Source organism: Rhinatrema bivittatum, chromosome 18 (genome assembly GCF_901001135.1).
Source record: "Rhinatrema bivittatum chromosome 18, aRhiBiv1.1, whole genome shotgun sequence".
Taxonomy (NCBI): Eukaryota; Metazoa; Chordata; class Amphibia; order Gymnophiona; family Rhinatrematidae; genus Rhinatrema; species Rhinatrema bivittatum.
In genome coordinates, this window is record NC_042632.1 from 37,010,905 (window position 1) to 37,032,329 (window position 21,425).

Consider the following 21,425-nt stretch of genomic DNA (forward strand, 5'->3'; position numbering starts at 1 on the left):
GCTGCCATACTCTGGTAAAAAAAAAAAAAATGGTTCTGCAGATGATATTGATATCGTTAAAAACAATTGTATCTGAAGTTATTTGGCGCCCACATTGTAAAGGTTAAAACATCTGGACAGGAAGTGAGCCTTGCTTTGCATTATAGCAGGGGTGCTCATCAACCCCCCCCCCCCCCCCGCCCCTAGCTAGTTGGGGTTTCAGGATAGCTCTAATGAATATGCATGAGATGCACTGTATTTGCATACAATGTCTGCAATCAATGCAAATATAGCTCACAATTATTAATTTGATTGACCACCATTCATTAAGTACACTGTCATGCATATTTGTTAGGGATATCCTGAAATCCCACCTGGTGTCGGGATCAATGGGCCTTGAACTGGCTGGCACTCCTAAAAATCAGAGGCTGGGAAGCTACAGGAGGCAGAGCAAAGGCCAACAGATACTTACCCTCTAGTTGCCAGGTAGTTAGACATGCCCTTGGAAGGCCCCATTGGTTCAGCATAGGGTGTGTTTTGATTGGTGATAGTATACAAGGAGAGCAACAGACCCACCTTTGCTGGTACAACATATGTCCTCTGCGGGGATACAGGATCTCTGGATCCTCGGATTGTCTGGCCTTGTCCCTGTTCTGCATCCAGCTCTGCAGTTCCGTTCCAGTGCCCCTGCTCCACACCCTACTCCTGAGTCCCCGATCCTAAGCCTATTCCAGTGCACTAAGATGCCTCCCAAGTTGGGCCTAGCCTCCATCTTCATGTGGCCATTCAGCTTCATTAGGGGCAGTATAGGAGCATTCTGGAGTGGGTTTCGGAAGTACGTGCATGAGTTGCTGTTTTGTTAGCGGTATACGTGCATTCATTACCGAACTTGTCTGTACGCTTTTACACCTGCTAATTGAGTAGGGGAAGTGAAATTGCATTTGCCTTTTGTCTGCAGTTTTTGGCTGGGAGGTCTGGCTGATGTGCTGGAGGGTCTGGGTGAACTGGTGGAGGTGCTGGTGAACTGGTGCTTGTAAGTACATGCGCATGTAAGTATTTTCAGAAGTGGAGTGTGCACAGTCCCTTTTAAGTACATGCCTCCATGTGTAGCACGTGCACACGTTATAATTACTATGCTCGTAAAATATATGCATGTAATTTTATAAAACTAGAGAAAGAAGGCATTTTCCTGTATTACAAGTATACGCATAGTACAACATATGCAATTATTTTCAGGGCAGAAATATGTGGGATTTTACAAACTGCGGCTTCCGCCACACCGTTTTTAAAATAGCAGCATAAATCTCTGTGCGTCCACTTATGCAAACCGTTGGAAGCTGGCCTCTTTATTCGCAATATTTTGGCAACATGAAACTGACTGCAAAAGTTGTCATGGATTCCTGGAGCTTGGTGCTCAAGCTTGAGTCACAGTGACTAAATGTTATAAATGGACTGAGAGGTAAACTCTGCTTCCTGCCCACATCGTCCTGTAGACTCATGAGAAGAACTGTTATGCTCCTAGGCTACAAGCTGTAAGCCAAATGGTAAGGGGGAATCAGGGTGATGCGGGATCCATGGAGGCACTGCTGTTCAGGATTTTCTACGCATCGTCTGCTGCAGAAACCTTTCGGTAGACGGGGATAGGTTAGCTTCTCCCTGTTTTGACTTCAGTGCAGGGCCTGCGGGTTTCGGTTTGCACTCATGGCTTTTAATTGCCCTGGGTTTCCTGCAAAATTTAATGTAGAACCCTAGAGTATTATGGCAGATAAGGACCGTGAGTTTTGTCTCGACTGCACAAATGAATTCCTGGTGGATTGTCATCAGGGGTATGCACAGACTTTTTTTTTTTTTTTCCATTTTCTTCAATTTAAAATGACAAAAGAAACAGCAAATAAAATTTAAAAAAAATATATAAAAATGAAAGTAAAAAAAAAATTGGCCCCATCCAAAAAAGAAAAAAAAAGCAATCCCAGGACCCTCTTCCCCCTCCCAATTATCCATCCCTCAGACCTTCTTATGATGTTGAGGATCTTCACGGTGAAGGAACGATCCCTGCTTGTCAGTGCCAGTGCTATGATTAAAACTCCTGCCAGTGGGCTGAGGCTGGCACTGTTTTTAATTGCATTCATACAAATTGGTATCAGCCTAGCCCTGGGCCTGGCCGGCACCATTTTGTAAGGCAAAATTAACAATGACTCCGACAGACCAAGACCAGCACCACGGTTCATTTTTCCATACAAAATGGCACTGCCCGGGCCCAGGCTTGCACCCCCCTTTTTTTTTTTTTTTAATGGAAGACATTTAAAAATGGTGCTGACCTCAGTCCAGTCTGCCAGCAGGGTTTTTAATTGCACTGTGGTGGGGCAGGAGCGGCTGGAGGTCACGCCTGTCATGTGAAGAGCATCAACTCAATATGAGGATTTGGTGGGGGGGGGGGGCGGGAATTGAGAGGAGGGCTTGGGATTTTTATTTTTTTTTAAATGACAGGAATGGAAATGAACAAAATGTAATTTTTTTTTTTCACTTTAAAAACGATTTGGAACCAAAGGGGAAATTTCATTAAAGTTTTTCATTTTGTTTCAAATAAATGCATATTGCTATAGATTCCAGTTCATCTCTACTTTTCTTCTCATTGCATCACAAGGAGGGATCCTCTGTGCTTATCCCAGGCTTCCTTGAATTCCATCATTGATGATTTTCTAATGAAAAGGTATCAGGCTGTGGCCAGGGGGTGGTCTCTGCCTTCCACTCCAGCTGCAGTGGGGAAAAGGTTCAAAAAAAGGTTTAATGCTGGTGACCTGGCAGAAAATTAGCTCTGAACTCCATTAATGTCTTTGCCTCTGCCGCACTGGGAGGTTCTCCCACGCACCCACAACTCTGCTGCCTGCACCACCGCAGCCCAGTGAATCATGCAGCTAGGCTGTGGTTCTTCTGTGGTGCAAATGACCTGCCACCTAGAGCTCCGACCTTACCCCCTGCTCGAGAAGGGCCAAGCCCTCCGGAATGGCACAACCTCATTCTGAAGGTCCGAGAGAGAGAAGGGGAAATCAGGGTGGGGGTGGTCGGAGAGGGCTTAGGGGGGGTCGGATGTTCCTTTGAGGCTTGTGTGGTAGGATCTGATGGGAATGGAAGGGGTTGTGTGATGCTACTTGGGAGGGGTACTTAATACTACTCAGGGGGATGCAGTGCATGTTGCTGCTTGGGATGAGGGTATCTGATGCTGCTTGGGGGAGGGGGTGGGCTGCGGTTGTCAAGTGAGGAGCAGCTTGTGATCTATGAGGTCCAGAGGAAAGGAAATCCCTTGTGCTAATTGGTCCTTTTATTTTGGGCCAGTTTTCAAGGGAGATTTGGGTTGCTTTGCAATTTTGGTCCTTAGCATGCACAGTAAATTAAACCAATTAAGCCTGATACATCACTTGAATGCATACACACCGTTGCTCTCTGCTTCTACAGCAGGGGGTAATGTGAAAAAGAGGATTAGCATTCAGACAACAACCAAGGACTAAACTTCATAATCTGGGTAAACAAATAAGTGTGGGGGTAGCTTGCTTATTACGGCGTTACTACCCTAAACCAATTAAGCCTGATACATCACTTTGAATACATATACAGTGCTGCTCTCTGCTTCAACTGCAGGGGGAAAAAAGTAGAAAACAGGATTTACATTCAGGCAACAACCAACAAGGACTGAACTTCACAATCTGGGTAAACAATCGTGGGGGAAGCTGCTTATTACAGCAGTTATACCCTAAACCAATTAAGCCTGATACATCACTTTGAAAGCATATACAGCATTGCTATCTGCTTCAACGGTAGGGAGAAGTGAGGAAAACAGAATTTGCATTCAGACATCATCGAACAAGGCATCGATCTGTGCAGTCTGGGTGAACAAGCATCGGGGTAGCTTGCTTGATGTGGTGGTTACAACCCTTAACCATAAGCCTTATGCTCACCTTTGATGCAATTCCAACATTACTCTCTGCATCAATGACAGGAGATGGCAGGAAATTTGAATCAGTTACCAACAAGAGCCCTGAAGTTGGTGGTTGGTGAAACAGAAAAGTATGGGAAAATAAGAGTCAAAGCTTGCTGGGCAAACTAGATGGGCCGATTGGTCTTTTTCTGCCATCATTTCTACGTTTCTATGTAAAAATGTAACATCTGATTGAAAAAAGTATTACAATTTAGGCTTTCCTGAGTGCTCATTAAATAGGTAAAGAAGAGTACACCATGCTATTTACAACGCACATATTAAAACCTCATTTGCATGTGAAGTTCCTTCATTTATATACATGAAGATGCTAATTAATAATACCTACATTATCTAAATTCAACCCGCATTGAACTGTCCGAAAAAGTGGAATACAAACTAAATCAATCAATAAATAAAAATACAAAATAGAAATAGATATAATGTCTTCTAAGGTTTTTACCATGCATGCTAACATTAAGTGCATAGGCTCCTGAGTCTCCGAATGTTCCATGCATTTTCTTTCAGTGGCATGTACGGAACATAACTTTCAGAATAGCATTAGAATGCAATTAATAACAGGCATCCACTTTTCCAAAGCAATAATGCTCATTTTTATCTTAGAAGACAAATCACACTCATTTTATTGCTTTTCATCCTAGATTTGCCTTCATGTCTTGCTCATAGGCAATTGGAAAGGAAACCTCAAATTTAACCCGGAATTCTAGAAAAGCAGTGAATTTAACGATGTTCCTTAATTTTCCAGTCTGCTTTGTCTGTCACTGCTTTCCATGCTCTCTTTTGACTTTTGACTTCTTTGCTTTGTCCATCTTATTCTGGAGCTCAGAGAGGTTGTTGGCACAATCTTTTTATTTTTTTTTTTTCTATTCCATACCACTTCGTCTCGGGATTCTTACTTACCTGCCGGAATAACCTTGCAGTGACCTTTCCTGGAGCTATGTCCCTACATGAAAGAGATTTGTGGAGGACAGATTAATCATAGTAAACTTGTTCCCACAGTTCTGTCATTTAATGCTGCTGCTGCGGCGGCTCTCGTTAACATAACTCTTGCTTCTCTCTGTACCCACCGGGCTATGAATCACACAGGAGTGGCCGCATTGTATGTTTGTAGATGCAACTGTTTCTCTTTCACCCAAAACCTCCTGAGACGTTGCTGAATATTTATTTTTCATCTGATGTGTTAAAATTGAGTTGATGCACTTCCTGCTTCTAATGCCAGAATTCTCAGTGAAATATGAAACATACATTTTATATTGCTGGTAGATTAATGGAAGCCATGCTAGACTGAGAATAACCAGTGTTAAGCTGACTGTTACCTGTGGATCCAGGGGGCTCAGCAAAGTGGTTTTGTTAATATTTTGCATGTGTACTCATTTTTGTATTATTTATGAACATTTGATATTCTGCCATTTCCAGATCTTGAAAAGCCAAAAGGGCTTCTTAGTGTCATTTTTAAAAAGTTCTGAGAGACACGCACTGCCATGCGGAAGGTCATTGGTCCGATCCCTGAGCTGGGTCTCCTGCAGGTCCACAGCCTTCCTTGTGGCCTGCTCCAGAGCTTGTCCCAGGGGCCTCCTTTGATTCCTTCCTTCCCCCCTTCCCTGAAAGCAACTGGGGCCAGGAGACACCCTGACCCCACTTACCCCTCTTGTGGGATCAACTGCAAAGTAAAAGGGACAGGAGAGATTTTAAAATGGCACCAGTCTGACGGCCAACCATTGCCATTCAAGAAAACAGTACCTGCCAGTCTTGAGATCATCAACATTTGACGTCATTATGGTGCCAATCGGTAATAGTTGGAAGACAACATTGTGGGGCAGTAGGTGAAAGGGCATCTGTCCTACCCCTTTAACTTTGCAGTTGACCTATGGGGGATGTAAGTGGGGGCCAGGTGATTCCCAGCCCCGGCATTAATCAGTGGCAGGGTGGGGGGGGGGGTTCCTAGCATTATTTTTGGGAGGGGGGGTTTGGCTTTTTTGCTAAAGGTACCAAAACAAAATAAACATAGGAAGAAGATATTTTCAGATTAAAAAACCCTCCAAAAATGAAAAAAAAAACCAAACCCTAAAACAAAATCTTTGTGGCCACATTTTCCTAGAAAATTCCTGTTATCCCTTGACTATTGGAACTTGTTCATGAGACCTTAGCATCATCCTCTGTCGATATTTCTTAGTTAATGTCACTCCCTCCCTTCGTGTTAGGATTCTGCGCCCCCCTTTACCATCGTATTATGGTACCTTTCACATACCCTGACTCCCAATCCATCCTGTTCCTCTACTCCCCTAAATTACCAATTTATGCCATCCATCTATATTGTAAACTCTTCATTATTGTATGTTTGTAATCCACCTTGACACCATCTTGGTGCAGATGGAATATTAAATGTTTATAAATACGTAACGAAGGGACCATAGGTCCCTTTCCATGTGGTTTACATTCTGATTGGAAGAACTTTACTTAAACATTTGCTAGAATGAACCAAAACTTCCAAGTCAAACTTGTTAAGTCTTTAGAGTCTGATTCACAAAGCCTCAATGTGGCAACATGCATTAAAGAGCCAAATTTGATGCTTAACGCGCGTTAACACGATGTTGACGTGTAATATCGGTAGCACTCATGCACACATTACCAATATCGCAGAAAGAAATCAGGTGCAAGAAAAATATTAATGAGCTGCCTCACATAGAAATGAATGCAAAGCAGTTCGTCAATATTAAAATGGCTTAATGCAGATTGTGATAAACCTCGCAATCCAGGTTAAGCCAGGAAGGTTAACTGTATCTCAGGAGCTGTAGGGGCAAAGGGGAGCTTGGGTCAGCCAGCACTATTTTGAATTATGGCAATGGTGAGGAAGGAGCGATTGGGGACTCACCCCTGCTCAAGGAAAGACCTGGTGGACTCACATGGGGAACTTACTATTTGGGTTGAGTCGCAGGACTTATAGCTGGGGTGGGGCTACTGGGGGGTTATGTTGGCAAGTGTTAGGGGATCTCAGCGGGGGGATAGGTGCTGCGTGGTGTGAGGGGGCAAGTGGTTTTGGCAGGGGATTGGGCCATGGGAGGGATCAGTGTAACTTGAGGCTTGTTGCCCCTTTATAAAGCACAAACGAGCTGGGGGTGGGAAAGAAGGCTGGAAACTCAAGGACACTACCGCCCTGGTAATGCCCACATGTTCCTGGCCACAGGATTGTGGGTACTCACGCAGGATTTAATAAATAAAATGTGTTAAAATGGCATTTGAAGTGCTATGTTAGTAAACAGGCCCCAGAATGGGAGTTAATCTGATCCTAGAATGGGCTTTTGATCGTGTCACCCAATTAATAGAATTACAAATGATATAAATAGCATGGTTTTATGTAGCAGGCTTTGCTCAAACAGAAGAACAATGAGCTTTACAATTTACAATTTCAGAAACACAGAGCATATGCAACTGCCTCTAAGGCCAATGACCTAAGAGTGCCATGTTGATCTCTAGAGTAGATAGACTTCAAATGAGACTGTTCCGAGAGTTCTGTACCTTACCTGCGCATTTTTGTGGTCACTTCAAACAGGTTATCATATAACAGTGAAGGTGTTCTGAGGTATAGCTGAATGTATTTGCAATATTGTGTGCTTTCTCAGAAGTTTTCGGCAAAGCTAAGCAGTTCTCCCAGTTACGCTAAACCACAAATAGAAACTCTCTTTTTTTTTTTTTTTGCCCTACCCCTCATACAGTGCAAAATAATCAAGCTTGTTTTCATTTTCTTTTTTTCAATTCACAGTTTAAAAAAAGACACACACCGGGCATTTCCAGTGATATGGAATAGTCGCGTTCCAATCTCACTGCACGAGGCAACTTTAGGTTAACGTGCATGCTCTTCCAAAGGGCTGCAGAATGATTATTTTATATCCTATGGTCCGCCACTAGAATTGTCCCCAGGATACTTGAGAAGGGATCAGATTTGATGGTGGCCTTTGACTGGTTTGGGATGAACCCATTTAGCCAGCAAAATTTCCCCTTGAAACCTGGCTTCCATGCTGGATTAACGCTGTGCCCTCCACTTCATGTCCCATCCTGTTGTTGTGCCTGTATAACCACATCCATACTCTGAGGTCAAATTATTCTTCAGCAGGAGCACATGCGGCACTTGACAGTAGTGCTCGGCCACTCCTCTGCTGTCCCTGGGTGCTGGGATCCAGTCCAGCACATGAAGATATGCTGTCATTGTACCTGATGTCCTGGGAGCCGTGCCCTTATCCGGTAGGCACATGCTGTCATTTAAAAATGACATGAAAACATCAACAAGATCTATTATATCAGTTTGTGTCATTTCCTATCAGAAAACACTAAAGCCTAACATTCATTGATATCGTTTGTCGTTCCATTTCATTGAGCCTTATAGTGTACAGTTTAGTAAGTTACACATAATAATCAAATTTGTAGGCGCGTTGTAAAAGTACAGCGGATGCTGAAACGATAAAATCGATAGACACAGGAAAACTAAATGATATAAACAACATGAAATATTTTTTTTTTCATGTACACCTCCTTTTATCCGGACCCTGGACAAGATTGACTTCCAGCCCAGGAAAGAGATCTGCTGCTGCCAAAAACAGAGGTGAGGTGATAGGAGAGTGTTTGTTCAGTGTAGAGCTGAATGTAAACCGAACCTGGGCAGGTGTGAAGTTGTTTCACGGCGTGATCTTCTGCAGTAAATTCAATTTCAGAAGTAAAAAAATACAATAATTTAAAAATCATGTGGGAATACCTAATAGGGCCATCAAAATGCATTTGCATGTTGCGGGCGCTATTAGGTGGTGGTGGGGGGGGGTTGGACGCGTGTTTTCGATGTGCTAGCTTTACCCCTTATTCAGTAAGGGGTAATAGCACGTCGAAAATGCGCGTCCAACCCCCCCCCCCCACCCCGAACCTAATAGTACCTGCAACATGCAAATGCATTTTGATGGCCCTATTAGGTATTCCCACACAATTCAGAAAGCAAAATGTGCAGCCAAGCCACACATTTTACTTTCAGACATTAGCGCCTACCCAAAGGTAGGCGTTAATTTCTCCGGGCACCGGGAAAGTGCACAGAAAAGCAGTAAAAACTGCTTTTCTGTGCACCCTCTGACTTAATATCATTCTCCTACCCCCAGAAGCAGTAATATCATTCTCCTATCCCCAGAAGCAGTAAAAACTGCTTTTCTGTGCACCCTCCAACTTAATATCATTCTCCTACCCCCAGAAGCAGTAATATCATTCTCCTATCCCCAGAAGCAGTAAAAACTGCTTTTCTGTGCACCCTCCGACGTAATATCAATTCTCCTACCCCCAGAAGGATGCCTGATATAATTCATCTGTAAACACCCCCCCCCCCCCCCCCACTACCACCATCACTGGGGTACATAAAATAGAATCTGCTGCTGGGTTTCAGAACCTCAACTAATTCAATTAATCATGCAAGTGGTTGAACAGGTGTTGTAGTAGTCCTGGCCCAGCTCCTCCCTTTTCCTTCTGTGACCATCTGACTGCACACCATACCAACAATCCTTCACTCTCCAGCCCCTTTGATTTGCCGACTCACACTCTGAACCCATGCCCTGAGACTAGGTAATACAGTATCACTGAAAGGGTATCGTCAACAATCTAAAAAAAAAAAAAAATTCCTTTGTTCTTCTGGGGTTGATAGCAGCCCATAATACAGGAATCCAAAATAACCAAACAAGATTTCGGCACATTTGCAACCCTTGTGTTGTTTACGAAATAAGAAACTGAGGTACCGCTGTCATTGAGAGTTTAACCAGCCTTTCCAATAGTGAGTATATACTCCTATATTGAGTGCAGCTCTCATTTATTGATACATAACATCAACTTTTTTTAAAAAAATTCATCTTTCACACAAATTTTCTTGTCAGTGGAAATCACATTAAGATATGGTGTAAATGTAATTTATTTCATTTTATTTCATTTATTTACTTTTCACTACCTGTTATAATTTTATTATTTTTTTAGTGCTCTATTTTTAATATGGTTAATTTTATCATGCCAGCTTTGATGTTTTTTGAAAGGTCTATAAATATTTTTTAGAATTTTTAAGATTCAATATTGTTTTTCAATGAATTTATACATTTAATTTACAGACCTTTTGTTGCACAGTCTTTTTTAAGACTTGGATTGTCATCATAACACGACTCAAGTAGAGGTAAAGACCAAAATTCAATTGTTGTTCTCTTTTTCACACTCACATGCTGTGTCATAATTAATATCTACACCACATTTTCATGTTACCATTCTAATTGTGTGTTTCAGTTATGTTCTTCTTATTATTTTTTATTATTTACAAGTATGTGTTATTGTATGTTGTAGCCCCTGATGTAGCCCCATTGTAAGAGGGCGAAACTCGGCCAGAGTTGGGCATTGTTCATATATTCGTGTTACCACCCAATAAAGGAAATCATTTGGACATCTGGCTGCTAATCCTGTTTTGTCGCCCTCACGGCTTTGTTAGACAGCCTTCCTTGCTGTTTCTTCAGTCCTGAGACTAGGTAATACAGTATCACTGAAAGGGTATCGTCAACAATCTAAAAAAAAAAAAAATTCCTTTGTTCTTCTGGGGTTGATAGCAGCCCATAATACAGGAATCCAAAATAACCAAAAGGATGACTCACAGGACATCAAACAGCAGAGATAGGCACTTTTACATTTTCTCTTCCTCTATTACAGCCTCGAGATTCTCAAACATCACAAGTGACTTAGTCACTCCTTCAGTAAAACTCTTATCGGTACTCACATCCTCTCACAGGATCCTCTCGCAGCACTGCAGCCTGGCAATGTCCTTGACATCCCCCCAAGGTCCATCAGAACCCCTAGGAGCCCAGTGCTGTGATTCTTGATCCCAAGGTGACCTCGTTCTTTGGGGGCCGGGTCTACCTTCAGACCCACCTGAAATTACTGCTGGAATTAAAGAAAAAAATCCAATCTCAGATCCCCTACCCCCTCCTTATGCTCAACCTTATATCAAAACAGGGCTCGTTCCGCCCCCTCCTCTCTTCCAGAAGTCCACACTCACACATTTACTTAAAAAAAGTCTCACGAGAAACAAGGCTGTCATTTCTGAAACGCACACATTAACCAAAGGTAGAGGTTAAGTAACATTTCTCAAATTAGGTAAAGGGCAGATTTCCAGTGGTAAGCATCTGATCTGGGGCCTGAGCCACACATTTTTCTCCATTTATCTACCTGAATGAGGGAGTGATAATCGTCCACTATGGAAATGGCTCCTCCATTTCTAACCAGGATGTTTTTCCCTTGCTTCTGCCACAAGTTTTCTCCCTTCTTAGAGGTATAAATGCTTTTTGCTTTGGTTCTTCTTATGCTCTCCTTGGTGGGGTGCACTGATAGAAGGGGTGGTCACACAGTTCCCGGGGCTGTCCCTTACCGTCCCGGACCTCCTTTTCACTCAAACGTGCCCCACAGCAGCTCCTGGGAATGCTGGGGGTTCATCCAGCAGGGGGGTTGGCGAGGCTGTAGTGGGGCCCCTGGTGCTGCAGTGCGTAACACAGTCTCTGGCATTAACTCTCACCCCACTGTCTCCTACTGCTCGGTATATACTCACGAGGCTGGTCTTCTCGAAGCACAAAGGCACCAGTGAATGAAGCATAGGGCCCAGTTGTGTTCAACTGAAAAACGTCTGCTTCAACTTAAAAAGAATGATCCTGAATAGAATTGCAAAAATCATGACTAGCAAGATGAAAATCATGACAACAAACGCTGTGGTTTCTGTGTCCATGGTACAACCTTTGCTCCTTCTCTCTTGTCTAACTGAACCAATGTCCTCTTCCAAAATCTCTTTCCTCTCTTGGTAGTTCTCTTCAACAACCAACATCCAAACAAAGATAGGAATGTAAAACCCCTTTGTTCACAAACACATTATCTCAAAGTGATATTCCAAAAAGTCCTTTCCAAAAATCAGCAGCCTCACCCATGTTTCACTGACCGCGAGGTAAAACAGTTAACCTTCACGTAACGCAGCAAGGCGAGACTGGCTTTACTGCAAAATCTTGTCTCAAAAATCTCCAAAACCGCCTCAGAAAACATTATCCCCCCAAATTATCACCCTTTGGTGTTCACTGGGAGTAAAGATGAAAACCAAGAACCCAGCCCTTCAGGGACAGGGGTTTGCCTGTCTGTCAGGAACTGGATCAACAAGGCCACAATAGCAAAAGAGTCTTCACTCCAAAAATCTCATCCAGTTCTCAAAAATACTTCTTCAAAACTCCACCAGGGGAGCAGAAAGACCTCCTGATCAATGCTCTGAAGCAGAAGCTCAAGGGGTAATTTATACCCCTGAGACACATTCCAGAAAGGGGATGGCAAAAAGCAGGGGGGAGGACCCTAAAAGTGCAAAAACCCAAATAGCTTGTAAATAGGGGAACCAGGCCTGCTGGTTCCTAGATTCATCTTTCATTTATCTTATGTCTCAGCTTCTTCCTAGCTGTCTCCCAATACTCCCTTCAGTGTCTCGCCCCGAACCCCTCACGTACCTTCCTAAGTGTTGACCTTAGTGGGCGCGGGACCAGATCCCCCTCAGTCAGTGCGGGGCCTCCTACCCAGCATTCCCTTCTCTCTTTCTTGCACTTTCTTCCCCCTGCCCATGGTCTCGCCACCCTATTTTCCTCACTGCCGTGCTGGTCCAGCCATGGATCAGGCTGTGTGGGTGGCAGCGTTTCACAGCCCCTGCTCCATGGAGCTTGCATTCATGTCAAGACAAACATTCATGACGTACAAGAGTCTATGGGAAGTGTGTACATTGTAAAGAACCAGCACGGTTTCCTGTATAGAGGCACACACTGTTTGCAGCCAAAAGTGAATATTTGCTTTAATGAAATGCCTGCATGTCAGAGACACAGTAATCCTTAACTTACAGCCAATGGTTTTGGTCCAGCGTAAAAACTTGATGAAAAGTTCAGAATTGGCCCTCCGGCAGGGCAGAGGCTTCTCTGCACAGCCCAGCTCCTGTTTCCTGCCGGAGGAGAGAGCCTGAGCATGTTTCTACAGCTCTGCCTTCAGTGCTCTCAAAAATGAATTTCCTGAAAACAAAAGTCAGGCGTGCACAGACCCCCTCCCGCTGTACAAACCAGAGAGACTGGAAGGAAGGTGGGGGGGGGGGGGGGGGGGGAAGGATGGAGAATGGGGAATAATTGACGTGGAGAGAGAAAGATGCATGAGAAGAAAAGATTTCAAAACGAGCGAGTGATACAGTGAGAAACCAATAGGATTATCAGATAGCACCATGTCAAAGTGATTAAGGAAGCTTGAAGAGTGGTCGGAGATTTGGCAGCTGGGCCTCAATGCCATCAAGTGCAGAGTCATGCATCTGGGATGCGGCAATCGAAAACAGCTGTATGTGCTGGGGGTTCGAAAGACTGATGCGCAGAGACTGGGAGAGGGGCCTTGGTGTGGAAGTGTCTGGTGATCTGAAGGTGGTGAAGCAATGTGACAAGGCGATAGCTAAAGCCAGAAGAATGCTGGGCTGCTTAGAGAGAGGAATAACCAGTAAGAAAAAGGAGGTGATAATCCTCTTGTAAAGGTCCTTGGCGAGGACCTGTACAGCTATCCTGTAGCCTGAAACTACTAAAGGGTCAGCCAGCCAGTCCTGCTCTGCCACTACCAGAGCATCTTCCTTGGGCATCTGTGCCCATTCTAAGTACAGAAGAGCAGATAAACCAACTTAAAAATGCCGACAAAGCCTTCACCAGTCTTGGCTGGAAGATTATGAGTACATTTTATTCCACCTCCAGAGCTGGAGTTTATTTCCCACGTTAAAAAATGTGCATTGGGCTCCCAGCGTTTGGGTCCATGTCCCTGCATCAAAAAGCTATAGCTATTATCTTTATTAACATGGAATTTACCTGTGTTGGGAGCTATCCAGTGCACGCCTGTTAGAACACACATTTTAGGCATGTTAATCTTCTTGCTGCATCGGCGGCTACTACTACACGCACGAAACGTGCGCTCAACCACGAGCAAAAAACTGTGCGCTGGGCTGGATGCACCTTATTGCATTGGCCTGTAACAGAAGCAAAAAGGCAGAAAGTGGAATAGGTTGAAAGAGAACGAGTGATAAAAACATAAAAACACCGGGTGGAAGGGATAAGGCCGTGTCGTCAGCTTAGTTTAACCCTTCCACCTCCGCCGTCAGGTAACAATTCATTCACGACAGGGCTAACTCTTTCGTAATGTGCTGTAGAAGTGGGCACCGGGGCACAAAACGAAAGCTGAGACTTGGAGATAGACTTAACGGAAAGTTTATAAATCTTTAATTGACGTTAGGGCTCCCTAGAGTTGCTCTCCAGTCCATACCACACATTTGTGATGCCACCCAGGGTGCGCTGTCTCTTCTTATCCGTCTCAGGATGATTCCCATTCTTAACCACTGGCGTGGCGTCCGCAGCCAACTCTCCTTCTCCCTGTTTCCTGGTCTTCTTTTTCAGACCGCATGCTGCGGGGTAAAGTCTGTGAGTACTTTTCTCCCGCGGACTTAAAGGGACAGTATTCACGTACTTTCACTTTGAAAGCTGCCACAGGTACAAAGTGCCCCCCGTGGGCTCCTGCGCCTGCTATTTGCACAGGTAGATTTTCTGCTGAAAATAACGTGCCACGGACTTGACAAGACAATTCCCGTGCGTTATTTTCCGATCGGGCCCAAAACGACTCCCCCCCCCATCCAAGGCACAGAGCTGGGACCAGCAGTTTTCTGCACCTGGAGACAGATATTCAGAATTACCCTCCCCCCCCATCACCATCGCACTTATTTTAGGAACTGGCCCTCTTTTTCTTCCTCCTCTCCCCCGGGCCAGTATTTATTTATTTGGATTGTTTAGATTTACATTTAATTCCTCCATGCGGGAGTTACATCAGTATTCTCCTCCCCCTCTCTCTCTCTCCACCCATTCCCCTGCCCAGCATCCATCACTCTCTTCCTCCACCTACCCTCTGTCTTCTTCTCTCTTTTTCTCCTCCTGCCAACTCTTTCTCTCCCTTCCCCCTTGCCCGGTGTCCCTCGCTCCATCCATTGGCCCTTCTGATCACCCTAACATTGGGTGGGGGGAGGAGGGAGGGAGGCTGGCTGTGCAGGTTTCCTTTTGTCCATCCCTCCTCCCACTGGGAAACTGTTCTGCCATCGTAGTTTCTGAGCTTCCGTCCTTAATCTGCCTTTTGTTATTTTTCAACAAAATTTGCAAACATGTGGTTCTTATGATGCATAAAAAAATCGGGGTTTTTTTTTCATTTTTATTTTATAGTTATCTGGCCACATTTGGCTGGATAACGTTTGCTTCTGTTCATATGTTTATTTTGATCAGTTGTTACCCTGTTCGATGTAAACTGATCTGATATGGTCATTACCATGAAGTTCGGTATAGAAAAAGTGTTAAATAAATAAATAAATAAATAAATAAATAATTTTAGATGCAAAATAATATAGCTGATTAAGTATTACAGTAAAAATGACGTGTGGGCCTGTGGCCTGATTCCTAGTCCTCCAGGCAATAGAAATGAAATTGGCCCTGAGTATCCCCCCTCCACTCCTCCCTCATCACCCTAAACCCTCCGTTCTTTTAAAATAAGAGGTGTGGGGGGGGGGGAGGTCCACTGACCTGCCCCTGTACTGCTTTCCTCCTCCCTGATTCAACAAAATCTTTAACTAATGTCCCCTACTCCCTCTCCCTCCTTCCCTCCCCTCAACCTCAACTTCAACATAAGACGTAACATTGAGCCCAGCATCCCATCTCCGACAGTGGCCAACCCACAAAAGCAGATTCCATTTTCACTTCCAGTGTCAAGCCATGGGTCTCCCGGAATCACCTGGTTAACAACTATTTATGGACTTCTCTTTCCATGAACTTGTCCGAACACTTTTTATACCCAGCTAAGCTAGCTGCCTTGACCCCCAACCTCCAGCAACACATTTCACAGCTTTGATTGTTCGTTGAGTGAAAAAAAAACCCCCAAAAAACACTTTTTCCAATTGGTTTTAAATCTGCTCCCTGTTAGCTTAAAGGAGTGTCCTCTGGTCCTGGTGTTACTGTTCCTATTATTTATTTATTTTTAATTCTTTTTACAATAGTCATATTGTTCTAATACAAAAATTGAAATGCTTTAATGTCCTGAAATGGCGTGGCTTGGAAGGAAACAAAATGAACTGGAAGATGATGCACTGCTGCCCCTAATATCATTTTGTCACTGGTATTATATGTACTGATTAGTCAGCCTGACAGTCAAACCTCCCCCCTCCCCCACACACAGACCCAGTGAAAACAGTGTTGAAGGAAATATCTCACTGACAATGTACTGGCCCCAGGAGGTGGAGGTTACCTGGCTTTTGAATCATATTTGTCATCATTTGATTCTCTAGATGTTTTGGCAAGCTCTGATTTATTGTCTCCCATCTCTTTCAGATACGCACTGAGCAAGTGTTTCTCCTTTGAACTCCGGCAGTGAATTAATAAACTGGAGTGGTGCCAGCATTCCAAGACGCTGCTAGCTGCTGTAGAAAAGCAAAATAATCCAACAACAGGCGCATCCTGTAGGTAGATTTAGACAACAGAGAACAATAAACCTCACACAAGCAACACATTCTGCAGAAAAATCCTATAATGAAAACATTTTGCACATAGTCTTCCAAAAACTATGATCTGGGCAGAAGTTGTGCAAATGACATGAATCTTTTGCGGAAATCCTGCAAAAGGAATGCAGCCGGGCTAGCCTGGAGGCTCAGTGGCAGTGTGGTACATTGCCACGTGAGTGGCCCTGGGTTCGATTGCTGGTTCAGGTCTCCCACTCCCTGGGCATGGTTCACAGCCTCGTGGAAGAAGGGAATCACAGTCATTGTGCTATGATGACACCTAGTGGTGGGATTTAGGGCCACTGACCCCCCTGACTGAGAAGAAAACTGCCAGGTCTAAAAGAAATGATCTCACAGAATTCCTACAAAAAAATAGCATAACTCATGCATAAAAATCCTACAAGCAACAAAACTCAAATCTGCAGAATTTTGATATTGACAGGCTATCCTCCTCTCATGCATGGACTTTCAGCCTCACGAGGACTTACATTTCTCCCACTCACTGTCAGACTGATGGGGGAGGGGGGGGGGGAATAATGGAACTGAGGATTTCAGTATTGGATTGTCAGAGGTTGCAGCGAATGAGTGAGATGCTCCTTATTTTCAAAACAGCTTTGCACTCTGCATCCGTGAACCATATAGGTTCACCATTAGGTGCTTCTTGAACACGACTTGGATTCTGCTTTCTTGCCAGAGGACTTTTCCCCCTGATCCTATTTCTGGCTGGAACGGTGTCCCAGGATCTCCTGCTTATTGCCACAGTGCAACTGAGCCCCCCCTCCCCCCTCCCCCCAGGCTGGACCTAACCTGCAAAAACTCAAATGGCTGAATATTCCTGGAACCGGTGACAACTCACATAGAGAAGCAAAGCAGTGCAACACAATGCAGGCGATAATGTCATTTTGAGTTAGCTATAGGAATTTGGAAACAAAATGGAATATTGCTCATTTCGTGTGCCAAGTCATACAAAATTCTGACCGCGCTAAACTAAATTCTGATAGCGAGCTAAAATAACAGGATGAAAATACTAAAGCATCGGGTTCTGACAAAAGCTTTAATGAGAGTAACTAATGGCATCCTATACATAAACATTCTGGTGATGGAGACTATTAATTACTGAGCAAATTAACATCTATTAGGAACATCCAATGGATTCACTGATGCAAACTTTCAGTCACATGAAAGATAGTGACAGATGTACAGAGCGACGAAGACACCACATTTTCGTCTCGCCACACAGTGTATGCATGAACAACTTAATTGTTTGGTCCGGGAATTTCCACAGAAATACCTATAAGTAAATCTTAGCAAATCTCTACTTCTTTTTTTTTTTTTAAATAAAAAGCTCAACCTAACAGGCAGGATAAAAAAATATTACTCGCATTAAGGTTGTAATCCAAAATCTAATCCCACGCCAGTACTAAGAGAAACTCCTGTATTTGTGTAGACTTGATCTCCAGACGGAAATTCTTGCAAGCTTCATCCCCTGGTGAAGCGCTTGCCCGAAGACCTATGGGCATTTACTCTCACGCGTGCACTTACAGCAGATGCAGACTTGAAACTAAATGCACTCACACCTCTTTACGTAATTGTGGTCGGTCGCTGAAAGACACTGAAGAAATGGTCGCGTCACCCAACCTCCTTGCATCTGCCCATTCTTTTTCAAATCATTGTCTGTGGCTAAACAGCTTTTTCAGCTGAAAGGCCTTTGTGGTCACTTAATAAATTTATCCTGGATCCATGCTGTACCGTGTGATTTTTATTTATTTATTTATTTATTTTTTGCTGCTACCCTAACATGTTTGTACTTCACTTACTGTGAAGCTGCAGTTAACCTCTGTCTGCTGCTATGCTGTAAACTGCCTTGGGTGAATCTTGTATGAAAAAAAAAAAGTGAGCAATAACTCCAGGCAAATAAATAAATAAACAAATAAATAAATAAATAGTTTATATCTGAAAATTGCAATCCTCTGCTTTAAGTTTTTGAAAGTAAAAATGCAACACGGGCATCAAAAGATCTATGTGTGGACTGGTTCTTGCCAAAGCAGAATATTACAGCAGTGTTCTCCACCAGCAGGGTCTTGAAACCAGATTTCTCCCCATGGACAAGAACCCTGGAGGGCCAGCCTGCCTGAAACCACCTGAGGGCAAAAGGGTCACATACCAAGTGAATTCAGTGCCCACTTCTTCTACTCTGTGAACCTGGCAGATGAAATTTAATGTGGACAAGTGCAAGGTGTTGCATATAGGGAAAAATAACCCTTGCTGTAGTTACACGATGTTAGGTTCCATATTAGGAGCTACCACCCAGGAAAAAGATCTAGGCATCATAATGGATAATACTTTAAAATCGTCGGCTCAGTGTGCTGCAGCAGTCAAAAAAGCAAATAGAATGTTAGGAATTATTAGGAAGGGAATGGTTAATAGAACAGAAAATGTCATAATGCCTCTGTCTCGCTCCATGGTGAGACCGCACCTTGAATACTGTGTACAATTTTGGTTACCGCATCTCAAAAAAGATATAGTTGCGATGGAGAAGGTACAGAGAAGGGCAACCAAAATGATAAAGGGGATGGAACAGCTCCCCTATGAGGAAAGGCTGAAGAGGTTAGGGCTGTTCAGCTTGGAGAAGAGACGGCTGAGGGGGGATATGATAGAGGTCTTTAAGATCATGAGAGGTCTTGAACGAGTAGATGTGACTCAGTTATTTACACTTTCGAATAATAGAAGGACTAGGGGGCATTCCATGAAGTTAGCAAGTAGCACATTTAAGACTAATCGGAGAAAATTCTTTTTTACTCAACGCACAATAAAGCTCTGGAATTTGTTGCCAGAGGATGTGGTTAGTGCAGTTAGTGTAGCTGGGTTCAAAAAAGGTTTGGATAAGTTCTTGGAGGAGAAGTCCATTAATGGCTATTAATCAATTTTGGCATGTGACCTTCTTGTTGAAACGCATGCTTGACCATGCACATTTGTGCAGTTATATTGCAGTTTGGGGAGATTTTTCTCCTAGGTCACCAGATGGGAGCTGATGCTTTAAGTGTAGAGTTACCTCTTTAAATTCCACACACAGATATTGATCACCATTCAGAGGATTACAATTTTCAGGTATAAACATATAGGTGAGTTTTAAAAGCTTGTGCCCGCCAAAACCCGGGAGATGCGCGAGCATGCCCGTCCGGTTTGCCCCAAGCGGATTTTAAAAGCCCCCCCATGTACGCGCATATCTCCCGGTATGCGCACAGTTAAGAAAGCCCAAAAGGTGGTGGTGCACGGGCATGGTCTGGGCCGTGCGAGGGTGGGACATGGGCATCCCAGGACTTTAAAACGAAATGTCCGCGTAAGTATGTGCACGTATTTACGTGCAAAAGTGTGCACCAGGGTCCCCTACTGCGTAACTTTGCTTCTGCTGTGGATGGCGTGTGCATCCTAAAACACAAAATTATAGGCATGTCAGTAGGGTTTTAAGGGTTGGGTTAAGAGGAGAAAAGGGAGGCTATTTAAATAGGAGGGTTAGGAAGGCCAATCCCTTATAGGGGTGAATGGAACAAAGTGGTTTAACTGGTAACTGCATCGGCGTGCGTTTCTATTTAAAGTCCCCCCACTTACACAGTAGAGGTGGCGTTTGCACGCACATGTGCGCATCCGTATAAGACTGTGCACACATGTACGGTGCGTTCAGTCTTTTTTATACCATGCATGCATATACACGCATATGTTATAAAATGGCCGCGTCTCTGGACGCGAGCCGGCAGGCGCGCATACATGTGTGCCCGCGTGTCAGTATTAAAGTTACCATCATGGTAGTCTCTTATATTCCATTCAAAACAGACAAAATCTTCCCAAGCAATCACTTTCCATGGATAATCAGGAAAATACTATAGAGTAGGGCTGTGCATGTAAAACATTTTCAGATCAAATCTCAGGCCTAATTGCCTGCTCTTAGCCTCGTTAACTAACTTTCGTTTCTTTTTAACCATTGTCTTGCTTTACGAAATACCCCAAGTCTCTTGTCCTGTATGTTTGTCTTATTAGATTGTAAGATCTTTTGAGCAGGGACTGTCTTTTTTGAGTGTTTGCACAGTGCTGCATATGTCGTGTAGCGCTATAGAAATGTTAAGTAATAGTAGTAGTAGTAGTAGGTCCTCTAACATTTCAAATTATCCACTTTATCATTCACTCTAGCAGCCCCAATACTAATTGTTGAATTGTTTTAGAAAGGCACTAGGTTGTGTTTCTGCTATCTCTTCACTATTTTATCTTATTCCATGCCTTCCTCTGCTTATCCTTGTGCCCCTCACCTGTCTGAGAAGCAGCTCAGCAGTGCATAACTACATGCGAAAGCTCCTCTTGCGGCATGTTTAAAGTCCCTTGTGCAGAGCTGCTGCAAGTCTGTGGTTTTTTTTATGTTGTTATAGTGAGAGAATTGGAATGAGAAGGGACACAGGGCCTCAGAAACAGGGCAAGAAGAGATGCAGAGGTGGAAAAAGAAATGAGAGGGACAAGGGGGCAGGAGAGTGAATGAGAAGGGGAATGGCCAAGCGTCACAAAAAAAAACAACGAGGCATTAGAGCCCTATCCTTGTCACCCAACCAGGGGCATCAGGTAACCTTGAAGAAGAGGAGAGAGGCTGGAGTTGGGTAAAGCCAAAGAAGAGGATAAAGAGGAATGGAGAAAAAGGGGAATGAGAATGAAAAGGGGAAAGATGATGGTGGAAAAGAGAGGGAGATAAACTGATGTATTAACATGTATACCACTGGCTATTTGATATAAAGTGTAAGATTCGTGGACCCTTGGTGCTGTGGTGGAGTTGGCTCAACCTACAAGGTCTCCATCGACAGCTAGTGTTGC

At 43.8% G+C, this 21,425-nt stretch overlaps 2 long non-coding RNA genes across 2 annotated transcripts in view; both read left to right on the forward strand.

Moving 5' to 3' along the window:
- LOC115079635 overlaps window positions 1–18,316 on the forward strand; it is a 40,341-nt gene extending 22,025 nt beyond the window's left edge. The window contains exons 3-6 of the long non-coding RNA XR_003853348.1: window positions 938–1,028; window positions 8,079–8,209; window positions 8,521–8,567; window positions 16,408–18,316. This is a non-coding gene — a long non-coding RNA (uncharacterized LOC115079635). The remainder of the gene's footprint in view (window positions 1–937; window positions 1,029–8,078; window positions 8,210–8,520; window positions 8,568–16,407) is intronic.
- On the forward strand, window positions 9,679–10,363 carry LOC115079636. Its single transcript, XR_003853349.1, has 3 exons — window positions 9,679–9,764; window positions 10,090–10,151; window positions 10,316–10,363. It is a non-coding gene; the product is annotated as an uncharacterized LOC115079636 (long non-coding RNA).
- Window positions 18,317–21,425: the final 3,109 nt, after the last annotated feature.